Source organism: Sciurus vulgaris (assembly GCF_902686455.1).
Source record: "Sciurus vulgaris genome assembly, contig: HiC_scaffold_424_arrow_ctg1, whole genome shotgun sequence".
Lineage (NCBI taxonomy): Eukaryota > Metazoa > Chordata > Mammalia > Rodentia > Sciuridae > Sciurus > Sciurus vulgaris.
This window is the reverse complement of record NW_027632615.1, coordinates 314,783-321,274: the sequence shown is the minus strand read 5'-3', so window position 1 is coordinate 321,274 and position 6,492 is coordinate 314,783.

The following is a 6,492-nucleotide window of genomic DNA, read 5'->3' as shown; positions in this document are numbered from 1 at the left end:
TTTACTTTGAATCTGTCCCAGTTATTGATTCTTGCTTTTGTTTCTTGTGCTATGGGAGTCCTGTTAAGGAAGTCTGATCCTAAGCCAACAAGTTGAAGATATGGACCTAAATTTTGTTCTATAAGATAAAGGGTCTCTGGTCTGATATCAAGGTCCTTGATCCATTGTGAGTTGATTTTTGTGCAGGGTGAAAGATAGAGGTTTAGTTTCATTCTGTTGCATATGGATTTTCCATTTTCCCAGCACAATTTTTGGAAGGGACTATCTTTTCTCCATTGCATATTTTTGGCACCTTTGTCTAGTATGAGAAAATTGTATTTATTTTGGTTTGTGTCCGTGAACTCTATTCTGTACCATTGATCTTACTGTCTATTTTGGTGCCAATACCATGCCGTTTCTTGTCACTATTGCTTTGTAGTATAGATGAAGTTCTGGTATTGCAATGCCCCCTATTTCATTCTTCCTGCTAAGGATTGCTGTACCTATTCTGGGTTTTCTGTTCTTCCAAATGAATTTCATGATTGCTTGCTCCATTGCTTTATGGTACATCATTGGGATTTTAATTGGAATTGCATTGAATCTGTATAGCACTTTTGGTAGTATGGCCATTTTGACAATTTTAATTCTGCCTATTCAATAACATGAAAGATCTTTCCATCTTCTAAGGTCTTCCTCAATTTCTTTCTTCAATGTTTTGTAGTTTTCACTGTAGAGATCTTTACCTCTTTGGTTAGATTGATACCCAAGTATTTTTTTTTTTTGATGCTATTGCAAATGAAGTTGTTTTCCTCATTTCCCTTTCAGATGTTTCATCGCTTGCCTATAAAAATGCTTTAGATTTATTCATGTTGATTTTATAGCCTGCTGTTTTGCTGAATTTATTGATGAGGTCTAGAAGTTTTCTGGAGGAGTTTTTTGGATCCTCTATAGAATCATGTCATCAGCAAATAGTGACAGCTTAAGTTCCTCTTTTCCTGTTCGTATCCCTTTAGTTTCTTTAGCCTGTCAAATAGCTCTGACTAGAGTTTCGAGGACAATGTTGAATAGAAGTGGTGAAAGAGGATATCCCTGTCTTGTTCTGGTTATTAAAGGAACGGTTTCAGTTTTTCTCCATTCAAAATGATGTTGGCCTTGGGCTTAGCACAAATAGCCTTTACAATGTTCAGGTATGTTCCTACTATCCCTATTTTTTCTATTGTTTTGAGCATGAAGGGGTGTTGTATTTTGTCAAATGCTTTTTCTGCATCAATGGAAATAACCTTATGATTCTTATCCTTAAGTCTATTGACATGATGGATTACATTTATTGATTTACAGATGTTAAACCATCCTTGCATTCCAGGGATGAACTCCACCTGATCGTGGTGCACAGTTTTCTTAATATGTTTTTGGATACATTTTGCCAATATTTTGTTAAGGATCTTTGTATCTATATTCATCAAGGATATTGGTCTAAAATATTCTTTCCTTGATATGACTTTGCCTGGTTTTTTGTACAAGAGTGATATTAGTTTCATAGAATCAGTTTGGTTGGGTACCTTCCATTTCTATTTCCTGGAATACTTTGAGATGTATTGAAAGGAGATCATTTTGAAGGTCTTGTAGAACTCAGCTGAGAATCTGTCTGGTTGTGGGCTTTTCTTGGATGGTAGGTGTTCAATGGCTTCTTCTATTTTATTGCTTGATATTTATCTGTTTAAATTGTGTATGTCCTCCTGGTTCAGTTTAGGAGGAGCATATGTCTCTAGAAATTTGTCATTGTCTTCGGTAGTTTCTATTTTGTTGGAATACAGATTTTCAAAGTAGTTTCTCATTATGTTCTGTATCTCAGTGATGTTTGTCATGATGTTTCCTTTTACATCATGAATTTTAGTAATTTGATTTTTCTCTCTCCTCTTTGTTATTTTGGCTAAGACTTTGTCTATTTTGTTTACTTTCTCATAGAAACAACTTTTTGTTTTGTTAATTTTTTGAATTGTTTCTTTTGTTTCAATTTCATTGATTTCAGCTCTGATTTTAATTATTTCCTGTCTTATACTCTTTCGCTGTTATTCTGTTCTTCTTTTTCTAGGGCTTTGAGCTGTAATGTTAGGTCATTTAGTTGTTAACTTTTCATTCTTTTCTGAATGCGCTTCATGCAATGAATTTTCCTCTTAGTACCACTTTTGTAGAGTTCCAGATATTTTGATATGTTGTATCATCATTCTCCTTGACCTCCAAGAATTTTTTATCTCCTCCATGATATTTTTTGTTATACATATTTCATTCAATAGCATATTATTTAGTCTCCAGGTTATGGAGTAATTTATGTATTTTATTTTGTCATTGATTTCCACTCTCAGTTCATTATTATCTGATAGAACACAAGGCAGTATCTCTATTTTTTTTTTTTTTTTGCATTTCCTAAGGCTCTTCTGTGGCATAAGCTATGGTCAATTTTCAAGAAGGTTTCATGTGCTGCTGAGACGAAAGTGAATCCACTTGATGGGTGGAATATTATATATATGTCTATTAAGTCTAGGTAATTGATTATGTTGTTGAGTTCTATGGTTTCTTTGGTTGGTTTTTGTTTGGAAGATCTATATAGCAGTGACAGTGGTGTGTTAAAGTCACCCAGAATTATTGTGTTGTGGTCTACTTGATTCCTGAAATTGAGAAGGATTTGTTTGATGTACAGGGATGCACCGTTGTTTGGGCATAAATATTTACTACCATTATTCCTTCCTGATTTATGGTTCCCTTAAGCAGTATGAAATGTCCTTCTTTATCCATTCTGATTAACTTTGGCTTGAAGTCCACTTTATCTGAAATAGGATGGAAACCCCCACTTTTTTATTGAGTCCGTCAGTGTGGTAATTTTTTCCCCATTTTTTCACCTTTAGTCTGTGAATGTCTTTTTGTATGAGATGTCTCTTGAAGGCAGCATATTGTGGGGTCTTTCTTTTTAATCCATTCTGCCCGTCTATGTCTTTTGTTTGATGAGTTTAGGCCATTAACATTAAGGGTTATTATTGAGATATGATTTGTATTCCCAGTCATTTAGGCTTGTTTTTGTTTTTTTAATTTGGCTTGGTTTCTCCTTTGAGTGGTTTTTCTCTAAGTGGTTCCTCCCTTTGCTCTCCTACATTATTGTTTTTTATTTCCTCTTTATGCAATATTTTATTGAGAACATTCTGTAGTGCAGGTTTTCTATTTGTAAATTACTTTAACTTTTGTTTATCATGGAAGGATTTCATTTCATCTTCAAATCTGAAGGTTAGTTTTGCTGGGTATAGGATTCTTGGTTGGCAACCATGTTCTTTCAGAGATTGAAATATGTTGTTTCAGGTCCTTCTATCTTTTAGAGTCTGGGTGGAGAAGTCTGCTGCTGTCCATATTGGTTTCCCTCTGTGTAATCTGATGCTTTTCTCTCACAGCCTTTAAAATCCTATCTTTATTTTGACTGTTAGGCATTTTCATAATAATGTGACCTGGTGTGGATCTGTTGTGATTTTGTGCATTTGGTGTTCTGTAAGCCTCTTGTATTTGATTTTCCATTTCATCCTTGAGGTTTGGGAAATTTTCTGATATTATTTCATTGAATAGGTTGTTCATTCCTTTGGTTTGTATCTCTGTGCCTTCTGCAATCCCAATAATTCTTAAATTTGGTTTTTCATGATGTCCCATAGTTCTTGTAGATTCTGATCATGATTTCTTACCATCTTCTCTGTATGGGCAAATTTATTTTCAAGAATAAATATTTTGTCTTCTTTGTCTGAAGTTCTGTCTTCCAAGTGGTCTAGTCTTTTGGTGATGCTTTCCATTGGTTTTTTATTTGGTTTATTGTTTCCTTCATTTCAAGGATTTCCATTTTTTTGAGAATCTCTATCTCTCTGTTGAAATGATCTTTTGCTTCCTGCAGTTGCTCTTTCAATTGCTTATTGATATTATCAATCATTGCCTGCGTTTGCTCTCTTAACTCATCCTTTGCTTTGTGAATCATCTTAATCATGTATAATCTGAAGTACTTTTCTGACATTTATTCTACCATACTGTCACTGGATTGTATTAATATAGAATCTAGATTTGTTTGGATCATTTTCTTCCATTGTTTTTTCATGTTGTTCATGTATCTTCCCCTCTAGAAGTGCAGATCTGGGGTATTGTAGATTCTGTCCTATAGGCTTATAGTGGCCCTATAGGTTTCCAAAACCTCTTCTTTAAGGGGAGATCAATATTCGCACTGCCCAATTCAGACAGTATGCAATCCTAGACCAAATAGCCCCTATGAGGACATTAACAAAATTGTCATAATAAACAGAAGAAATTCAACTATTATCTTCAGTATAGCAAGCAGATTTGCAGTAAGGTCTGCAGTTTCTAATGTAGGACAAAGAGGATGCAGAGGGATGTAGGATGTAGTTGTTAATGGGATAAGAAAAGAATATACAGAAGTTCTAGATAATAGAAAGGGTGAGAGTGTAATCAAAATAAATTGGGTGTTGGCATGCAAAAAGGCAGAAAGAGACTCTGAGGGAACAGGTAAACAAATGGAAAAGGAGCCAAAAAAGTAAAGAAATAAAGACTTAAAATTGTTCAATAAGTAGAAGAAATAAAATGTACAGTAAAACAGTCATATAGTATTCAAACCTCCCAATGTTTAGTAGCCTGATGCATGAGAGGTAGCTGATAATGAGCTTCAAGTCTCCAGAAGGCATCTCAGGATGGGATTTGCCCCACCTAAAGATCAGAGTTATGGCTTCCAGGATTATCCAAGTTGGCCTCTCTGGCTTCCATCTGTGTTGGCAAAAGAGGACCTGCAGCTCTTGATGTGATGTGGTCATCTGGAGGTCTTGGAGGCAAGATGCGGTTGGTCAGGAAGGGGTCCTGGAGGTTGGGTGTGTTTGGTCTGGTTGCAAGATCCTGGAGGCTAGGTGCAGTCAGTCAGCCTGGGGTTCCAGTGAAAGGATGCAGTCAGTTGGTCTGGGGGTCCTGGCAGCAGGGAGCAGTCAGTCGATATGAGGGCCCTGGAAGCAAGGAGTGATTGGTCAGGCTGAGGGATCCTGGAGATGGGACTCAGTCTTCCTGGTAAAGCACTTGCCTAGCATGTGTGAGGCACTGGGTTTATTTCTCAGCACAGCATATAAATAAATGAATAAAATAAAGGTCTATCAACATCTAAAAATAATTTTTTTAAAAAATGGCATATTTATTTCTCAACAGTGTTGTAGGACAACTATTATTGTCCTCATTATGAATTACTATGCATCATGGACCTTTTGGAAGCACTCTCAGATTATTTAAGTCCTCTGAGGTTGAAGATTATTTTACATTCCATTTTTAAGCATTTGGGATATCAAAATGGGAAACCTCCTTGGCTAAATGTTACAACTGTACCTCAGGAATACAGATATATGTGCAACAGGTATGTTCATTTTTCAAACCTAAGACCAAGACTTTGCTCAGTTAGGGTATAAGATGACTTTGGTTTCTTATCAACTCAGAGGAAGAGGAAGGTCACAGAAGGTTCTTAGAATTTCAGTGTAGGCTGAATCAGGAGGAACATTTGGCTTTATGCAATTTTACTGCTGAGATAATCTGCTCCTTACATGAAAATCTGTCAGAAAAGTTAAACTCCAGCAGTAGTACACTCAAAGGCTTCAGGGACTAGCTAGGTAGATTGCATAAATGTTTTCCTGCTGGACTAAAAAGAGTGAAATTGCTTGTAACCAATTTGAAAAAAGTATTAAATTAGAATGAAAATAAAAGTTGGGCAAAATGGCACAAGCTTGTCATCATAACTACTCATGAGGCTAATGCAGGAAGATCACAGTTTGAGGCCAGCCTTGGCAACTTATCCAGACTACCCATGCCCCACATAAAATAAAATAAAATAAAAAGGAATGGGGATGTAGCTCAGTAGGAGAGTGCTTGCCTAACACACATAAAACCTTGAGTTCAATTCCAGTACTTTATACAAATGAAATAGGAAAATAACTGCTCTGTCAAACAAAAGACACTCAGAGAAGATTCAGTGCAAAACTATCCACAATCTATGACCTGTGTTCTCAATAAATTTTTGATAATTTTTTAGTGTGTGCCCTTAATTTTGGTATTGAAAGGGAGTGACAATTCTCAGAGATGACTGGGCAAGATTTCTGTAAAGCACTTCCTGCTATACTTAAATGCACAGTCTCATTGGTATATCTTCTCAGGCTCTTGGGCTCTCTGGATTTTACATTTATTATATAAATCTGATGCCTAAGGTATATAATTACATCAAAGTCAAGTGTAGTTTTTCCTTGCTTGGGAGAAAGTAAACCCAAACTGCTTTCAACTCAGTGTAGAGCACTGACCTAATCCTAACCTTATCCATGTTCATGAATGCAAGGAGAGGTCTGAAACATGTTTCCCTATGGTCACATGTTTTACTGAAGCTCTATACCTGACTCACTAGATGCTGCCAACTAGTATCCTATTTTAACCCAGTATATCAAGGACCTAGTGGACAGC